The sequence below is a fragment of the Odocoileus virginianus genome, chromosome 20, assembly GCF_023699985.2.
Source record: "Odocoileus virginianus isolate 20LAN1187 ecotype Illinois chromosome 20, Ovbor_1.2, whole genome shotgun sequence".
Classification (NCBI taxonomy): domain Eukaryota; kingdom Metazoa; phylum Chordata; class Mammalia; order Artiodactyla; family Cervidae; genus Odocoileus; species Odocoileus virginianus.
The window spans coordinates 51,180,055-51,200,952 of NC_069693.1; the positions used below are offsets into that span (position 1 = coordinate 51,180,055).

Genomic DNA, 20,898 nt, shown 5'->3' on the forward strand with positions numbered 1-20,898 from the left:
CCAGGTAAAAGTTAAAGGTAACAAATGGCTTCTTCTTGATGCCTATGATAAAACAGGTAAATGTGGTTTTAAGAAGCCATATAGATGGGCTACAGAAGGAACTGTTTAGTCTTGTAGCAGAATTTAGAGAAAATGTGGGAGCCCAGAGTAGTCTTTCTAGCCAAGCAAAAGGCCCTCAAAGTAAGAAAATGCGAAGATTAAATCTGGAGAGTTTTCAATACAATTTGGTCCTGGAATAAGTATCGAGGTAAATCATCAAACTCAAGGATGCAGCTGTACGATCATTTTCTGATTTTGAGATGTCAGATTTGAAGGTTTGTCTCCTAGATCTTCTTTGTTATGTAAGAGAGATTCTAAGAATCTTAAGGGAGGTGGTTTTTTATACAGCCACGCATAACATTTGCCAATCTTGTCTATGAGGTGTGACACCTTGTTTCTTTCATCCACATGTCCTGGCTACTAGTGAGTTTAGGAATCTTTTTTTTAGTTGAAATGTGATTGATTTACCATGTTTTATTTGTTTCAAGTGTATAGCAAAGTGATTCACTTATATATATTGTATATATATGTTCTTTTTTGTATTATTTTCTATTATAGGTTATCATAAGATATTGAATACAGTTCCCTGTGCCACTCAATAGATTCTTGTTGTTTATCTATTTTATATACAGTAATGTGTATCTGTTAATCCAAAACTCCTAATTTATCCTTCCCTCTCTCTACCCTTTCCCTTTTGTTAACCATAAATTATTTTTCTATGTCTGTAGTTCTATTTATATTTTATAACTAAGGTCATTTGTATCCCTTTTTTTAGATTCCACCTGTAAGTGATAGCATATGATATTCGTCTTTGTCTGACTTCACTTAGTATGATAATCTCTAGGCTCATCCATGTTGTTGCAAATGACATTAGTTCATTCTTTTTTATGACTGAGTAGTATTACACTGTATGTATGTACCATATTTTTTATCTATTCATCTGTTGATGGACATTTAGTTTGCTCCTATGTCTTTGCTATTGTAAACAGTGCTACCATACATGCATTGGGGTGCATTTATCTTTTCAAGTTAGAGTTTTTGTCTTTTCTGGATATATGCTCAGGAGTGGAATTGCGGGATCCTATGGTAACTCTATTTTTAGTTTTTTAAGGAACCTCCATACTGTTCTTCTTAGTGATTATACCAGTTTACATTCCCACCAACAGTTAGAAGGATTGGGAATCCATTTTTTTTAATCCCTGTGGGTACCCCTACACCTGTACATTGGAAGGTTTGGAAGGGGGAAAAAAATATGTTTCTCTGAATTACCCAGGAGAAATCAGCTCTGTGGGATAAACCACAGTGCAGATATTTCTGGAGAGAAATTTCAAGGGAAGCAAATAATCCCAGAATGTTAGGTTGCTAGCTAGTCAGGTATTACACAGGATGCTGGTTATTACACAGGATGGTGGAAACGCTGTAGCTGATTTCAGTGATAACACTGTTCAGCAGATTATGGCGTCTATGCCCTTGATTCTGGAAAAGTTGGAGCCTGGATTTTTAGACATTATAATCCATAGCACCAAATGTATAATTCTGAGTGACTCGTATCCTCTGTGACGACTGGCAGACGCCCCAGAGCCTCCAGCAGGAAGCAAACGGGAAACCACTGGGTCAGAAGGCTCGCTGGCATAAAAGAAAGTGAGGCTGAGACCGGCTGTCCTCATGTTGAGGCAGAAACAGCCGGGTGGCGGCACAGGGTTTCAACACGCCCTCCAGCAGCCCTGGATTGGCAGTCGGGAGTTTTCAAATCAGAAATGGTATGTTTCCAAGTGTTTATACCTGAGAGCAGAAGAGCAAAACTAAGAAATGCCTGAGGTCTCCTGGAGCTTACTCCGCCCAGATGAATAGATTACAAAAAAACAAGAAGTACATGAAATAGATGCCAACAATTCCAAAGGTGGGAAGAAGTAATAATTATGAAGCTAAGAAAAGCTGTCTCATGAATGTGAATTATGCATGTTGGAGGCTTATCTGTTTTAATACTTTCAAGTGTTAGAATTAGTAGTACTGCCTTGTTCCAAAAATTCTAACCCATATTAAATGAACTCATATAAAAAATTGACTATAAACTCAGGTCTTCATTTCCTTGATGAGGAATACTTTCCTCCTTAAGAAGAAAATGAAGGTGGGGAGGAAGTCCTGAAAGCTCTTTTTTCACTCAGCTTCCCTGAGAAAGGGGCTAAGGAAGAAACTGACTTCAAGCTGAAGGTTTTAAAAGTAATTCTTTTCAAAGGTTGGGTCATTTTCTACATCCCTTTTATTTTGACACTCTGTCTACTGGTAAAGGGATTTTTTTTTTTAAAGTCAGAATATAATGAATATTATAATGGAATATAATGAACACGTGATAAGATTCACCCATTTTAAGTCTATGGTTTGATGACTTTTGACACAAGTATTCACTTTTGACAAAACCATCACCGCAATGAAGATGTAGACTGTTTCCATCTACCCTAGAAATTCCCTCCTGCCTCCCTGTGGTCAGTTCCTGACCTCCTGTCTTAGGCAACCACTGATATGTTTCTGCCATATTATGCTAGTTTTGCCTATCCTAACATTTTATATAAAAGGAATCTTATAGTATATTTATTTTTTTGTACCTAGGTTTTTTTGATCATCCTAATGGTTTGAGATTTATCCGTGTTGTTTGCATATTTCCTGCACGTCCAAAATAAACTGCTTGCACCTGAACCCTCATTAGGGTCGCCTTCTGGGGCAATCCAAATCAAGACAGCAACTGTGAGTCAGATATTAGAACAATTGTTATTGACAGAGTAAGGATAGATTGGCAAGTAAACAGATAAATGATAGGTAGGTAGATAAATAAATAGATGATAGATAATAAAGATTTTTATTGTGGAATTTCAAATCTATATAAAAGTAGACAGAATAGTATCATAAATTTCCATGTACACATTTTCCAGATTCAGCTTTCTACCTACAGCCATTCTGTTATGTTTGTACTTTCATCCACTACCACACTCTATATAATTTTGAACAAAATACTAAATGTCATACCATTTCCCCTATGAAATGGCTAAAATATGAAAATATTTTAGCATATACATCTAAAAGATAAGGTCTTTTAAAACAACTATTTTTGAAACAACTATCACACATAAAGTAACAATTTCTTAATATCATAAAATGTCTAAGTAGTATTAAATTTTTCAACTATCTAACAAATGCTTTTTTATAGTTTGTTTAAATCAATATCCAAATAAGTTCCCTACATAGCCACTGATTGACATTTCTTTCAAGTCTCTTCTAATCCATATCTCCCTACTCTATCTCACTCTGTTTCTTGCACTGCATTTATTAACTAATTACTTGATATATTTTAATTTGCCAACATTTGGCTAAATCTAATACAAATTACATTTTGCTTCCTTTGAGTCATGCAATTTATAACCCAGGGTTAATCCAATGCTTTAACATGATTTCTTATTTTTTGCAGACTAATGTTGGAAAGTTTTATTTGTATTTTGGGAGGCATTCTCAAAATGTAAATGCTTTGGAGGCTGTGGAAACAGACATATGTATATGAAAGTAAAATCAGGAGCGCTTAGAAGCTGGATAAGTAAAGAGAATGAGAAAGCCAGCAACAAGTGCCAAATTACTTTTTAAATCTAGAGATCAATCATGTCACTTTCTCAGCTTAAAATGTTTCTGTGGTTCTCTATCACACTGAGCATAAATTCAAAACTCCTTACTCTGGCCATGTGTGATGTGGAACTGCCTTTGCAGTCTCGCCTTATTACCTAACTCTCTTATGATGATACGATCAATCAGATGGTCGATCAGATAGCCTTCTCGCCACACTTCTCACCCCAGTAGGGTTTGTGCACTTGCTTTGTCCTCTGCTCGGTAATGCTTTTCCAGGATGTAAACAAGTCTGCTCAAGATGGAGGACTAAACAGATGCAGACTACGCCCCAAGTTTAAAAACACAGAGCCAAACCTGAAAACAAAAGACACTGTTCCCGTGGCCACCAGGGGAATTTAGCCCCACTAACAAGGAGAAGTCAAAACCGCGTGGCCTGGGAATGCAAAATGGGACAACCACTTCGGAAGACAGTTTGGCAGTTTCTTATAAAACTAAAACACATTCTTACCATCTGATCCAGCAATCACGGTCCTTGGTATTTATCCAAGGGAGTCGAAAATATGTCTACACAAAAACCTGCACACGGATGTTTACAGCAGCTTTATTCATAATTCACCCACCAAACTTGGAAGTAACCAAGATGTCCTTCAAGTAGGTGCAGGGATAAATAAACTGGTACACCAGACAATGGAATGTTATTCAGTGCTAAGAAAAAAATGAGCTATCCAGCCATGAAAAGACATGAGGAAACTTAGATGTATATTACTTAGTGAAAGAAACCAATCTGAAAAGGCTACATACTGTATGATTACAACTATATGACTTTCTGGAAAAGGCAAAACTCTGGAGACAGGAAAAAGATCAGTGGTTGCCAAAGGTAGGGAGGAAGGATGGATGAATAGACAGAGTACAGAGGATTTTTAGGGCTGAGAAATTATCTGTATGATATGACAATGATGGCTACATGTCATTATACATTTATCCAAACCCACAGAGCATAAGACATCAAGAGTGAAGCCTTAGGTGAATTTTGTACTTTGGGTGATTATGACGGTTCAGTGTAGGTTCATCAATTATAACAAACGTACCACTGTAGTGGGGGACATGGACAGTGGGGGAGCTTATGCATGTATGGGGACAGTGAGTATATGACAGATCTTTGTATTCTCCACTCAACTTTGCTGTGAACTTAAAACTTCTAAAACATTATCTTAAAAAAAAAACCACCAGGTGACTCATGTGAGGCTCTATATAAAATAAATACTCTGGAATTTTGACCTTGAACTCAAGCTTAGAAATGGAATTACTCGTGGGGCTTCCATGATGGTCCAGTGGTTAAGACTCTGCATTTCCAATTCAGGGAGCATGGGTTCAATTCCCTGTCAGGGAACTAAAAATCCACATGCCGTGTGGCTATAAATAAATAAATAGAAAAGAAAAGAAATAGAATGTAATCACTCATGACAATAGCTCATTTGAGCATAGAATTCTGGACTGAGATTCACTTTCACAAACCCAGAAATCAAGAGCTATTATTTTTCACAGACCCTCCTTGAAAAAATTATTAAAGAATTAAACTAGAAAAATAAAGGTTGTGTCATGTAAGAAGAATTAGTAAGGACATAAATCAGCAAAAATTGACTGGAGAATCTAAATATTAATTGATTATAAGTTGTGTAATTATTTAGGAATTTTAAATATGCATTGATTGTAAGCAGTCTATTTGTCTGGTTTAAGAAATAATACCAGAAAAAAAAATTAACAAAGATGGGAAAGGAGCATTTTGAGGAAATTTCAATTGTCCTCATCTTATTCAAAAGGAGACTAGAGATACAAACTTATGTAGATATTGCGTGCTCTCCAAGCCAGAATACTGGAGTGGGTAGCCTTTCCCTTCTCCAGGGGATCTTCTCAACCCAGCGATCGAACCCAGGTCTCCCACACTGCAGGCGGATTCTTTACCAGCTGAGCCACAAGGGAAGCCCAATTTGCTTCAGTCATGGCCAACTCTTTGCAGCTCTATGGACTGTATCCCACCAGGCTCCTCTGACCATGGGATTTTCCAGGCAAGGACACTGGAGTGGGTTGCCATACCCTCCTCCAGGGGATCTTCCCAACCCAAGGATAGAACCCACATCTCTTACGCCTCCTGCATTGGCAGTCGGGTTCTTTACCACTAGCACCACCCATGAAGCCCCATGTAGATCATAGTTTTTAAAATATAACCTTAAGTGTACATGTGAAATTTTTGAGTAACCACCAAAGGAACTGAAATAGAATATGGTAAAGGTTTTAAAAGGAGGCCAAAAATAAAAGAAAAAGAGAGCTCAAAGAAATAAAAACCATATGGTATTGGCATAAGATAGACAAATAGGTCAATGAAATAGAGTAGAATACAGAAATAGAAGAATCCAGAAATCTATACGATCAGTAAATGTTTTACAAAGTGTGACAGCCATTCAGTGGGAAAGATAAAGTCTGCTCAACAAATGGTTCTGGAACAACTGGATGACTATATGGAGGGAAGTGAACCTGATCTCTATTCCCACCATCATGGGATACAGAGTTCTAGTCATCTCTCCAAACTCATTGAGCCGTATGCTTAATGCGCGTGCGTGCGTGCGTGTGTGTGTTTCTTGTACATGAAATAGTGGTTTTTTGTAATTGATTTCTGTTTGGTTGCTCTGTGTCTCCGTTGCTGTGAGCAGGCTTTCTCTGGCCGTGGCAAGCGGGGAGCTGCTCTCTAGGTGCTTCGCACAGGCTTCTTGTTGCCGTGGCCTCTCTTGCTGCGGAGCTTGGGCTCTAGGCGCCTGGCCTTCAGCGGCTGCAGGACGTAGGCGCAGGAGCTGTGGCTCTCAGGCTGCAGCACGTGGGTTTAGTTGTGACTCACAGGATTAGCTTCTCTGCAGCATGTGGACATTTCCTAGACCAGGGATCAAACCCATCCGTGTCCCCTGCATTGGCAGGCAGATTCTTTTCTACCGTACCACCAGGAAAGTCCAATACTCGATTTTTTAAGGCTCTGCTAGAAATGATTAAGAATTTCTCTCAACCTTTGCTCTCAGCCTAAATATCACCTCCTCAGAGAGGTCCTCCATAACCACTCTAGACGTTTAGCACCTTCAGCATCTTGGATTGTACTGCCTTCAGCCTGAAGAAGATAAAACGTTATCTGTCAAGTGAGTGCAGAGAAAAAGAGAGTGAGCCGGGCAGTCAGGCAAGAAAAGGAAATTTATCCGAGGGAAAAGAGAGGGTGACTGGCTCTTTTTTTTTTTTTTCCATTTATTTTTATTAGTTGGAGGCTAATTACTTTACAACATTGCAGTGGTTTTTGTCATACATTGAAGTGAATTAGCCATGGATTTACATGTATTCCCCATCCCGGTGTGACTGGCTCTTAAGGAGAACCAGCGTTCTCCCTTTCTGATGGAGTCCTTCTTATACCCCACCAATGAAAAATTCTCTGAAGGGATGGTCACGTAGCCGGAGGTCTGGAATCTGGTGGTCTCACAGCTTTGAGAAGACAGGCACCAGTGAAATAACGGGATGCCATTTGGGCAGTTTGGTCAAGCTCACAGATCACTGTGATTTATTCTTTGATTGCGAGGTCAACATAACGAGCCATCTTTTCAATGAGACCCCATGTGGGCCCTATCGTTATCCAGCCAAAATCCCTCATCCCTTTGCTCTACAACCTACCTCCATCCCCGCTGCTTCCTCACTCTTCTTTATTTGTCCAGTCCCTTCCTCTGTATGTTTGTCCCATTCCCTCCACCAGCTGCACCCTCTGCTCTATTCATCATCTTGTCTTCCCATCCCAATGTCTCCATCTTCTTCTACTGGAAATGCTTTCCAGGCCACCTCCTCCAAGATGCTGGGGATCACAAGATAAGCGGTGATAACCACTCCTAATTGTTAATTTGGATTTTGAAACCTCATACTTGCCCTGCCTTCTGGCCATCCTGTCAGTCTCTCTGGTTTTTCAGTACCTAGTGATTTGCTGTTGAGAATCCAAATTCTTTTCTGATGCCCCTGGAACAGAAGGCTTCACCAGGAAAGTGGAATTGAAGCTGGATTCCTACCTTTTCTTCTCTAAATGTTACTTGCTCATCCCCTTGGATGTGATGCAAATTCTGTCCTCACAGGGTGCCTTTTAAGGAAGGTTGATAGAAACTGTCCTTGGATATCACAAAGCTCAGCAAGGCTTACATGCACAGTTGCACAGGTTGTACATTTCACAACATACCCTGAGAAGGCAGTAAGAGGGACCTGAAATCCAGCCTTCACTCCCCTAAAAAAGACTTACCAAAAAAGATGTACAACTTGACAGTTAAGTTGCATTTGGGACAAAATGAGGACTGCAGCCTCAGATAGCCTGTCAGAGCTATCTGAGATACTGCTCCAAAACAGCAGTGGGGGAAGGGCAATAGATAAGGTTTTGGTGAAGGGGGAGTTCAGTGCCATGAAGCACTCGTTTTACAAAAGGTTTTCTGTTAGTCATGAGAATCTGACGTCACCATGAAGGGATTTAGTGCTTCTCTAGATATGAGGAGACGCTAGGACTGAGATCATAATATCTGTTCCTAAAAACATCCAACTATCTGAAGACCTGTCCCACAAGATTCCCTGGAGCACAGAGTGCCTCACTCCAGCAGCCTGAACTCCCTCAGTGGGTGTTGAAGGTCAACAGCTATAGCAGCGTGGGGTTCAATCTCCATCAGTCAGTCAGTCAGTTCAGTCGCTCAGTCGTGTCCGACTCTTTGTGACTCCATGAACCGCAGCACGCCAGGCCTCCCTGTCCATCACCAACACCCAGAGTTTACTCAAACTCATGTCCATCAAGTCGGTGATGCCATCCAGCAATCTCATCCTCTGTCGTCCCCTTCTCCTCCTGCCCCCAATCCCTCCCAGCATCAGGGTCTTTACCAGTGAGTCAACTCTTTGCATGAGGTGGCCAAAGTATTGGAGTTTCAGCTTCAGCATCAGTCCTTCCAATGAACACCCAGGACTGATCTCCTTTAGGATGGACTGGTTAGATCTCCTTGCAGTCCAAGGGACTCTGAAGAATCTTCTCCAATACCACAGTTCAAAAGCATTAATTTTTCGGCACTCAGCTTTCTTTACAGTCCAACTCTCACATCCATACATGACCGCTTGAAAAACCATAGCCTTGACTAGACAGACAGACCATTGTTGGCAAAGTAATGTCTGCTTTCTAATATGCTATCTAGGTTGGTCATAACTTTCCTTCCAAGGAGTAAGTGTCTTTTAATTTCATGGCTGCTGTCACCATCTGCAGTGATTTTGGAGCCCAAAATAATAAAGTCTGACACTGCTTCCACTGTTTCCCCATCTATTTCCCATGAAGTGACATCCTGGCATGTGAAGTCAGGTGGGCCTTAGAAAGCATCACTACGAACAAAGCTAGTGGAGGTGATATAATTCCAGTTGAGCTATTTCAAAGCCTGAAAGATGATGCTGTGAAAGTGCTGCACTCAATATGCCAGCAAATTTGGAAAACTCAACAGTGGCCACAGGACTGGAAAATGTCGGTTTTCATTCCAATCTCAAAGAAAGGCAATGCCAAAGAATGTTCAAACTACTGCACAATTGCACTCATCTCACACGCTAGTAAAGTAATGCTCAAAATTCTCCAAGCCAGGCTTCAACAATATGTGAACTGTGACCTTCCAGATGTTCAAGCTGGTTTTAGAAAAGGCAGAGGAACCAGAGATCGAATTGCCAATATCTGCTGGATCATCGAAAAAGCAAAAGAGTTCCAGAAAAACATCTATTTCTGCTTTATTGACTATGCCAAAGCCTTTGACTGTGTGAATCACAATAAACTGTGGAAAATTCTGAAAGAGATGGGAATACCAGACCACCTGACCCAACTCTTGAGAAACCTATATGTAGGTCAGGATGTAACAGTTAGAACTGGATATGGAACAACCGACTGGTTCCAAATAGGAGGAGTACGTCAAGGCTGTATATTGTCACCCTGCTTATTTAACTTGTATGCAGAGTACATCATGAGAAGTGCTGGGCTGGAGGAAGCAGAAGCTGGAATCAAGATTGCCAGAAGAAATATCAATAACCTCAGATATACAGATGACACCACCCTTATGGCAGAAAGTGAAGAGGAACTAAAAAGCCTCTTGATGAAAGTGAAAGAGGAGAGTGAAAATGTTGGCTTAAAGCTCAACATTCAGAAAACTAAGATCATGGCAGCTGGTCCCATCACTTCATGGGAAATATGCTGTCTAGGTTGGTCATAACTTTCCTTCCAAGGAGTAAGCATCTTTTAATTTCATGGCTGCACTCACCATCTGCAGTGATTTTGAAGCCCAGAAAAATAAAGTCAACCACTGTTTCCCCATCTATTTGCCATGAGGTGATGGGACCAAATGCCATGATCTTAGTTTTCTGAATGTTGAGCTTTAAACCAACGTTTTCACCCTCCTCTTTCACTTTCATCAAGAGGCTCTTTAGTTCTTCTTCACTTTCTGCCATCAGGGTGGTGTCATCTGCATATCTGAGGCTACTGATATTTCTCCCAGCAATCTTGATTCCAGCTTGTGCTTCCTCCAGCCCAGTGTTTTTCATGATGTACTCTGCATATAAGTTAAATAAGCATGGTGACAATATACAGCCTTGGCGTACTCCTTTTCCTATTTGGAACCAGTGTGTTGTTCCCTGTCCAGTTCTAACTGTTGCTTCCTGACCTGCATACAAGTTTCTCAAGAGTTGGGTCAGGTGGTCTGGTATTCCCATCTCTTTCAGAATTTTCCACAGTTTATTGTGATTCACACAGTCAAAGGCTTTGGCATAGTCAATAAAGCAGAAAAAGATGTTTTTCTGGAACTCTCTTGCTTTTTCAATGACCCAGTGGATGTTAGCAATTTGATCTCTGATTCCTCTGCCTTTTCTAAAAACAGCTTGAACATCTGGAAGTTCTCGGTTCACGTATTGCTGAAGCCTGGCTTGGAGAATTTTGAGCATTACTTTACTAGCGTGTGAGATGAGTGCAGTTGTGCAGTAGCTGAGCATTCTTTGGCATTGCCTTTCTTAGGGATTGGAATGAAAACCGAACGTTTTCAGTGCTGTGGCCACTGCTGAGTTTCCAAATTTGCTGATGGCAATCTCCATGGCAGATGGCAAATGCCTCTGTTGTTCAGTCGCTGGCAAAGTTCTTGGTAAGTACCAATTTGTAGCTGACACATCCTTGAGCTGTGTCTGTATAGTGGACAATTAGTCAAATCGTGTACTCATTTGCAAAACGCACTGTAGGAAGTAGCACGCCGCCTGAAGCTTAGCCCGGGGGAGACGCTAGCCAGGTAACTGGCTATGACTGGGTTCCGAAGCCTGCAGCATTCAGGGGCTTGGTTCACAGGCTTTTCTGAGAAGCCATGAAAGAAGCCACCTAAAGGCTGCGCCAGTTTCCAGTGAGGCCTGTTACCTGGTGCTCAGCAAGTTAAGTTCATCACTTAAGGGATGTGAAATCACTTAACTTGTAAAATCAGCCATAGCCCCTGCCAGACAATTTCCATCCATCCACTCAGCTTTGGCCAGAGAGGCCCTCGCTTCTTCTGGGGCCTCTGCCTCCTAGTCTGTACCCAGATCAAACTGATTCAGCCCTGCCGACTTTGCTTGTATTAGTGTTTGCCTGGTATAATTTATCTTCTTCCCTACTTCCCTGGTGGCATCTGCCTACAGTGTGGGAGACCCAGGTTCAATCCCTGCGTTGGGAGGATCCTCTGGAGAAGAAAATGGCAACCCCCTCCAGTCCTCTTGCCCGGAAAAATCTCATGGACGGAGGACCGTGGTAGGCTCCAGTCCATGGGGTCGCAGAGTCGGACAGGACTGAGCGACTTCACTTCAACCTTACGATGTTTCTCTCGTTGACACTCTGTAGTCTCAATGCCCCTGTGGCCGTTGACCCTCCGCAGGCTGTGGATAGTCCTGGTACGCGCCTGTCTCCTGCACTCCTGTGACTTCTGGTTGGGCAGGGGCTGTCTTCTTTGCTTTAGACCTACGCATCCCTCCCATAGCTTCTCAAACAGGGCCATTGCTTCACGGTCTTCCAAAGTAGGGTTGTCTCCTACCTCTCAACGAAGGAGGAATTTCACCCTTTTTTTCTTATTTCTTTATTTTTCGGCTGCCCTGGGTCTTCACTGCTGTGCTCAGGCTTTTCTCTGGTTGTGGCGAGCAGGGGCTGCTTTCTAGTTGCCATGCACAGGCTTCTCATTGGAGTGGCTCCTCTCGTTGCAGAGCATGGTCTGTAGGGCACCAGGGCTCAGTCGTGGTGCCTGGGCTGAAGTGCCCTTCGGTATGTGGGAATCTTCCTACACCAGAGATCAAACCCGTGTCGCCTGCGCTGGGAGGTGGATTCTTAACCACTGGACCACCAGGGAAGTCCAGGAATTTCAGCCTTAATGAACAATGAAGCAGAGGTCACAGAACCCCAAAGACACAGAGAGGGGTCCCATCTTCCACTTGGCCTTTACTGCATAAAACTCACGAGACCGGATATCATCTACTCAGTTCCCAGCCTCTGCCTCCTTGTACTTTTCTTCAGCTGACCATTCACAGCTATCCCAAGAGAGAAGGTTTCCTGTCCCTTCTCATCGTTTCACTCAGGACAGAAATGAAAGTCCTATCACAACAGTGAGTTAGCATTCTCTTACCTTATTTGAAACATTGATGAACCACCTTCTCCCCAATTTTGGGTAGAAATATAAATGTCAGGGGTAATTTTCAAGTGGGAGATTTTGTTGACAATTTAAACACTGTGTAACTATAAGAAAGAATATTTCAACAAAGGACACTGACACTCTCAAGTCTTTCCTCTTGCTGCAGATAGCCTTGCCTTTAATGGCAGAGGGGTACAGGCCTTGGTGTAGCTCACAAAGGAAACTTATACAATAGCATTTCATGGTCTTTCTAGGGAAGAGAATTCCTGAGTTCCAATGGACTTCAATAAAGCTTGGCTCATAGTGGGTGCCAGAGTATGCCTTGGAATGAATGAGGACTGCCTCTTCCTGCAGGTCTGATCTTCCCATTTCTCAAGATTATAACAGGTCCTGGATGGATGAACCACAAACTCTGTAAGGTCACTAGCAGCACCCAATGCAACTAAGAACAAATCTCCCATCTCCTTCCAAGCTCCTCACCCTTTAACACTCAGCTCTCTACATTTGTTGTTATTCAGTGGCTAAGTCATGTCCAATTCTTTGTAACCCCATGGACTGCAGGGACCCTGTCCTTCCCTGTCCTTCACTATCTCCCAGAGTTTGCTCAAATTCATGTCCATTGAGTCAGATATGCCATCCAACCATCTCATCTTCTGTCACCCCCTTCTCCTCCTGCCCTCAATCTTTCCCAGCATCAGGATCTTTTCCAATGAGCTGGCTCTTTGCATCAGGTGGCCGAAGTATTGGAGCTTCAGCTTCAGTATCTGTCTTCCAGTAGATATTCAGGTTTGACACACAACACTAGGGAAAATCAAAACATCCCATCCACATGAGATAAATGGCTCTGAAGCCATGTAGCTTGTCTATGAAATACTGAGTTTAGAAAGGGTAAGTGAACATTCATCTAGGATGGAAAAAAATCATCTCTGACCACCCACTTCCTTGGGCCTCTCGCCTTCTCTCAATGAGAGATGATGTTTCTTTATGTCTTTCCTTGCAGCTAAGCCAGAGCTCTGACTGAGTCATTGGAATAGCCTCTGCCAGCTGTGGGCGAAGCTGTTTGGAAGTTATAAATCAAGACACTGTTGTCATCAAGGGCTGGATGACACATCAGTTTCTCCCTTGCCCCAGTTTCCATCAACTGCTCATGGCCACAGGAAGCACACTGCTGGAACAGCACCTGAGACCTAATCTAAGGCTTGGTGGGGAAGGATTTCTAATTGCTCATCAATCCCTTCCATGGTTACTGTTACAAAAGAATCACCCAAAACTTGGAAATAAGGCAAAAGTCTTTTTATTATCAGGCTAGAGCATTGTCTAAAAGCCCTAAAAGGACCACCTGACTCTCCAAGGAAATGTGAATTTATATATTGACCAGAGACCCAGTTCTGCAAGGGGAGATAGTAACTTGGAAAAAACTTGGAGAGTATGAATTATTTTTATGTGGTAGAGATGCAAATGATTTCTGACTAGCAGAGAATATATACCCAAATAGTATGGCTATATTGTTCTTATATATATTAACCAGTCTTACAGGTTTATATATTACTTAGTAACTAAATTCTAGCATCCTTCTATTATTTTAAGAGGACTGTATTTTTATGTATCAGTTCTCATATCCTCTCTGAAGCCAGCTCTGCCATCCTGCCGGTTCTCTCATTAATGAGTTAAATAAAACTTTGGTACGTGCTTGTTGTGCATTTGTTTGAGATTTTAATATTTTCTAAAATTACTCCTTGACAGTATGGAAGGAGGTGGGAGGCAGCTTGGGAGTTACGAGCTCCCTATTTCTGGCCTGGGGTCCAGAGGAAAAGAAGGCTTTGAGGATGCTACCTGCACAGCTTCTGTCCTGCAGGTCACCCTAAGCTCTCCATCTTCTAGGAACCCAGCTCTGGAGACAGAGGCGCACATATGTGTTAGCAGTTGCCTGCTTGGGCCACCCAGTTACCTAGTGATGAGAGAGATCATGTTGCCTTTCAACATTAGAGGAGATTTTGAAGATCTAATGAAACCCCATCAACCCCCTCCCCACCCTGCTCTTTTTTTTTTTTTTTTTTTTGGCTTCATCTGGCCTCATCACGCGGCATGTGGTATCTGTCTTCCCTGACCAGAGATCAAACCCACACCTCCTGCATCGGAAGCACAGAATCTTAACCACTGGACCACTCAGGCAGTCCTTCAATCCCATCAACTTGATTCAAGGAAGTGATATATTGCCTCAAGCCCAGCTCAAAGAAGTGAATTTGAATAAGATCCATGTGGTCCAAAGCCCTCTCCACATCACAGCATCTTTCCTAATGCTCTGATATGCCAGCCTTCCTTCCATCAGGACCACAGAACCCTATAATTAGCAGTATGGAGTAGTAATAACAACTAATGCTTACTGTGTGCCTAATATTTACAGGTGAATTCTAAGTACTTAATATAAATTAAATCACTTAATATGATAACCACTCTATAAGGCAGGCACCATTAATTATCACCATCTCCATTTACAGAGGAAGGTAGTGAGGCACTAGAAAAACCAAGTAACTTCCCCCAAGATCTTACAGCTCATCAAAGGCATACCTGAGGTTTGAAAGCTCAAAGAATTTATACTCTAACTGCTTCACAATAGGCTCCATTCACAAACTAGAAGTTGAGGACATTCCTGGTGGTATTAGGGTTAAGACCCCATGCTTCCAGTGCAGGGGGTGCGGGTTCCATCCCTGGTCAGGAAACTTAAGGTCCCACATGCCAAGTGACACAGACAAAAAAAAAGACACTGCACAAATTCAACTTAAAAAGCTCAACTCTTGGGATAGTGAAAAAGTTCTGGGAATGAATAGTGGTGATAGTCACACAGTGTCGTAAATGTCCTTTATATGCCACTGAATTGTGTATTTAAAAGTGGTTAAAATGGTTAATTCGTATGTTATGTATATTTTACCACAATTTAAAAAAAACTCAGTTTTACTACATACTAGCCGCATGACTTTGAGCAGATTAACTTTCTAAGCCTGATTTCCTATCTTAAAATGGAGATGATAATAAAGTATGTGCATCATGGTGTTATTGTAAGGGTTGACTTAGTTGATTCAAGTAAATTGCTCAGCAGAGTTCCTGGCACATAGGAAGACAGAAAAGATTGTTAGCTTAAAAAAAAGAGAAAAAGTAGAAATTCTTACCAGCAAGAGTAGGAAATGTGAACTTCACTGTTTATCTATGAAACACTACCTTGTACTCTTGTGAGAGGAAGAAGCATTAGCCAACCACCAGTCATCCCACCGTCCAACTTCCACCTAGAAGGGACACACCAAGGGAACCTCATCTCCACAGCCATTGTGCTCAGATACAAAGAAGAGAAAACCACCCATCATTATCCTATGTTTGGGGGCCCTTCTTAAATGCTAGGCACCAGCTAAACCCTTTACATTATGATCCTACTGTCACAATCATTGTATGAGATTAGCATTACTACTTGCATCTTAGGAAAAAGAAGATCCCACAGATGCAGAGAAGCTCATCAGCTTGCTTAAGGTCACCCAGCTGCTGAACAACAGACCCAAGATTTGAACCCAAGTCTATGCATCTTAGTCAGTTCTGACTATTGTAACACATCACCATACACAAAACAGCTTCAACAACAAACCATTTATTTCTCACAGTTCTGGAGTGTGGCAAGTTCAAGATCAATATGCCAACAGATCTGGTGTCTGCACAAGACCCACTTCCTGGTGTGCAGATGGCCATCATCTTGTATCTTCACAGCAGGGAAAGAGAAAAGCAAGCTCTCTCCTTTCTCCTTCTAAGGGCACTAATCCCATCATGAGGGCTACACCCTCATGACCTAATTACCTCCCAAGGGTTCCACCTCCTAATACCACCACATGGTGGGATAGGTTTTCAACATATGAATTGGAGGGGATGCATTAACACTCTGTAAAAATAACTCCAAAATACCCATACTATACCACCTTGCTGCTCTGCCACCAAGAATGTGACATGTTTGGAGCAATATTAACCAGAATTTAAACACAAAACAAAAACAAATCCAAGTGAAGGAAGAGGAGAGGGTCATCCTTTAACTTTGAAATGGAAGAGACCAGGAGTTCTAGATGCACCAGGAGAGGAGGAGAGGCCCATTGGGGTGCTACACGAGAAGAAATATACGCTCCATCCCTCTTTGTAGAGGGAGCATCCTTGAGACCCATGAAGACACCGGGCTGTGCTTTGGGAGCGAGCCTTTGAAAACACTGTGATGATGATAGGGAGGAGAAGGAGATAATGAAAATACTCGTAGATGCAAGCAACAGAAACAGAGTTGGTTTGTTTTGTTTTTAAATTTTTGGCTATGCTGCAAAGCGTGTGGGATCTTAGTTCCCCAAGCAGGAACTGAACCCACCTCTCTGTCGTGGAAGCATGGAGTCTTAACCACTAGACCACCAGGGAAGTCCCAGAAACTGAATGCTGACCTCTTGGAACAAAACGGGAGTTGATTCACTTAATCAAGGCAAGCCTGGAAGAATAGATTGGAAAAACTAGAATCGATGGGACCAAGTGCTTCCAAAGGGTTAAGAGGCAGGAAACACAAAAACTGTCATTTGTAGGAGACTGCCACCGTCACTCTTTATATCCCTCAATTGACACCTCATATCCTAGGAAGGTCATATGTCTGTTCATGATGTCCAACTCCTTGAGGCTAAGATTTCTGGAAGAGACAGGCTTAGACCTCTGGCTTCCATAACAGGAAGAAAAGCATTGCTTTCCGCCTAGATCTCACACCTGGGGAATGACTTCCAAATAAGAAGATAAGTGGCTGCTGAAAAGCACAACGGCCCCCACGCCAAACCCCTGCCAAAAAATTCCGGTCATTGCAATGTCTATGACATATATTAATATTAATAGCCTTTTTATGATTTTTACAGTCCCAGTATACTTGAATACTATAAATATTCAAGATGAAAGGGTAAATTTTGTGTTCATCGACAAAAATGTCTTGCACAAACATTTAAGTCTTACCAAGAAGTCACACCCAGTCTAAAGAATAGCATTTTCAGTTGGGACCTTCTCTATATGGAATTACTTTATCTCAGACAGTAAGGAGAGAGAGTACAGGACAAGTCAAAGAAAGAGGTTACATGCTATCCAGCAGTGAATTATTACCTATTAATCAAAACAGGAGGAAGAACAGAAAGCAGAACCAAACAAGATTATCTCTGTGGAAGAATTCCTAGGGCAATTACCAGAGGCCAGAACACTCTCATGTGGATGGAAGAACCTGAGAAGAACAAATAATTGAGGACAAAAGTTTTGACTTTCTTTGTTGATCTTCCTGCTTCCCATGGTAACCTGGGATTTTCACTTTACTCATCTCCATATTTTGCAATATGGTAAACAGGTTTTGCAATGATCAAGGACAGGGTGTCCAACCACACTAGACACAGTGTACCTACCACTGTTCTTCTAGCCAAGGGTGATTTCAATAGTCTAGAATTGCCAGGGATCAGACGAAATCTTTGATTCCCACCATGGGGCCCAGAAAGAGTTTTGCATCACCTCTTCCCTGAGGGACCATGCTCACAGATTTGGGGGCATGTGTGTGTTCTCTGTTGCCCAGTTGTGTCTGACTCTTTGTGACCCCATGGACTGTAGCCCACCAGGTTCCTCTGTCCACGGAGTTTTCCAGGCAATAATACAGGAGTGGTTTGCCATTTCCTCCTCCAGGGGGTCTTCCTGACCTAGGGATTGAACACAAGTCTCCTGCATCTCCTGCACTGCAAGTGGATTCTTTACTGCTGAGCTACCAGGAAGCCCCCACAGACTTTGGGGATAAAACCCCAAAATAAATTTTAACAGAAATAATTGCCTTTCGATGGAAGAGGGCCACTAAACCATCATATCACCTACCCTAACCACCTTTATTTTTTTCTTTAGTTTCATCTCTTTCTTCCTCTCCTATGATATTGTGACATTCTTTTTTCTCCATCAAGCATTATTCTACTCTTCATTCTTCACTGAATTCCTCCTACAGTGTGTATTTGTCAGGAACTAATTCTGTTGCAAAAGATAGAAACCCAACTCAAAATAGATGAAAGAAAGTGTATCAGTTCACACAGTTTGGAAATCCGTACAAACAGGAGATATGCAGTTACAGCCAAATCAAGGGACTCAAACTATGTCATCACTCTTTGATTTTTCTTCATCATTCTGGTACATTTTCCTCTATCCTGTCTTTATTCTCGACCAGATTCTCCTCTGTGGGGTCTAGAAGCTGCAGTTTAACATGGACATTACAGTGGGAAAGGATAGCCTTTTTCTCCCAGTGCCCATTAGCAATCCTCCCACAATCAGGAGTCATGACTAGTTCTTCTTTGGTCATGAGTCCACCTTTGAACCAATCACTGGATCCAAGAGTATAAATTGATTGGCCAGCCTGGGTCACATGCCCACCCCTATGATGGGGGTGTGAAGTCCGTTGAATGACAATCTCATTAAAATCCTCCACCAAAGGAATGCTAGGCAGGCAAAAGATTAAGCAACTTCAGACTACAAGCTTATATTCAACCTTTACATTCATTCCCAACATCCTTTCCTTTTGCTTCTTGTTTCTTGCTGTGGAATTCTAATCTGGGTATTAAGCAGAGTCTCTCAAACACCCACCTCGTCCTGCCATGGACACCCTACACTTGAGATGCCAGGAGAAATATTGGCTTATAAGATAAATCAACAGAGAAACATTGTTTGGAACTTCTCTAAACCAAGTGTTCAAGGGTCCTGGGTCCCTGAGTGGACATTTATGTGTGAGCTGGACTGGAGACTTACTGGGCGGGAGGTACCAACACCTCATCAGAGCCATTTGAATGGAATTACTCTTCCTCAGAATTACATCATCCAGAGTGGCATCCCAAAACACAGATTTATCACCAGTATAATGAAACTCATGAAATTTAATGTTCCATTCAATAATGTAGTAAAGTTTATATTAGACCTTTATCAGCTCCCTATGTAATAAAAGAAATCATATTTTTGCCACATGCTTTTTTCTGATTCCTTCCTCCTACCCTAGGTTGTGAGGATGGCCCGCTTCCCTCTGCCAGCATTGGGAAAATACAGAAAATGAAGAGATAAATGGGGTGTGGGTATGGGTTTGCATGTAATTTGCATGTGATGCTGTGTGCCTGGGTATTAAATGTACCTTGCATCCTGCCCTTGAACAGAAAACAGGACTGGGGAAGATAAAATAGTTTTTGCCAAGAGTCCTGTTGTTGAAACACCTGTTCATTATGCCTTCCCCTAAGAATATGACAAATTCCCCAATATTTGGGCTTCTGTCTGCCACTAGCTCTTACTGTTTTATTGTAGTAAACCAGGAACATCAATTACTGTGCAGACATGGTCCAGACAGGGAGTTTTGTATGTAGTACTTGTCTCTCTTATTTTCTGAGAACCTGTAGGTATTGTGCTAAAATTGAGGTATACCTAACTTATATGTTTTTAGAGTTTTTTTAATCTGGACCATTTTTAACGTCTTCATTTGAATGTGTTACAGTATTGTTTTTGTTGTTTATGTTCTGGTTTCTTGACCGTGAGGCACATGGGAGCTTAGCTCCCCAACCAGGGACTGAACCCACACCCCTGCATTGGAAGGCAAAGTCCTCACCATTAGATCTCCATGGAAGTCCCCGAAATTTATTTTAATGCTTATTAATACTTAAAGGTAACTTAGCCTCTTCTGATTTAAAACAGGGTCTCCAGGTGACTGTGAAGTAGAATTCCAGATCCCTTCCCCTACCATCTCTTTCTCTTTTGCTTGTCCTAATCCTCAGAATCTGGGTCCGTAGGAGCTGGTGCGTTTTCAAAGCACCAGGGAAGCAGTGGTATCTCATCTTCACCGGCTTTCTGGTTGGATTTCTCATCCTCACATCAGCCCCTAGCTCAAGTGGCCCCTGCTACAATATTCCCCCAAACCACCCTACAGACACCATGGGTCTTCATCCTGGAGTTCTCTTCCTCTCTCCATGAGCCTCAGTGACATTTCCAGACCTCCCACTTCTGCCCAAACCCAAGGGGTCATGGCCAGAGTGGTGGTGAGAGGTGATCAGTCTTTCTCCAACCAAATAGGCTGCACTGTGGTTTCTTTCCCTCTGTTGTTGTTTTTTGTTGCTAAGTCATGTCCATCTCTTTTGTGACCCCAAAAGATGGCCCTAAATCTCCATGGGGTTGAAAAATAGGAAAAGAACCTGCATATTCTAGAAAGGAAATGAGACAAAGGGAGGTTTGCGATGAGCAAGATGTCTGGATCTCTGCTTCCCTCGTGTCAAGCTGGTTTTCTTTCTAGTTACTTTCATCCCCCCTGTTTACCAGCTCCTCCCCTTTTACCTCTACCAAGTGAACTTGGCTACACCTTCCTTAATATCTCACGTTGCTCCCTTCATCTGAACTCCTGCAAGTAACGATGCTGGCTTTTCCATTCTGCATGTTCATATGGAGGCCACAGGGATGATTACTATGGACACCAATCCAGCCAAAAGACCTCAGGGCCCATGCTTGAGATGGGAGGCCTCATCCTGTTATC

The 20,898-nt window shown here is 42.1% G+C and overlaps 1 long non-coding RNA gene across 1 annotated transcript; it reads left to right on the top strand.

Moving 5' to 3' along the window:
* The first annotated feature begins 374 nt into the window (after window positions 1–374).
* Window positions 375–13,986, top strand: LOC139029949 (uncharacterized). The gene is made up of 4 exons (XR_011482288.1): window positions 375–462; window positions 2,647–2,781; window positions 10,721–10,844; window positions 13,342–13,986. It is a non-coding gene; the product is annotated as an uncharacterized lncRNA (long non-coding RNA).
* Window positions 13,987–20,898: the final 6,912 nt, after the last annotated feature.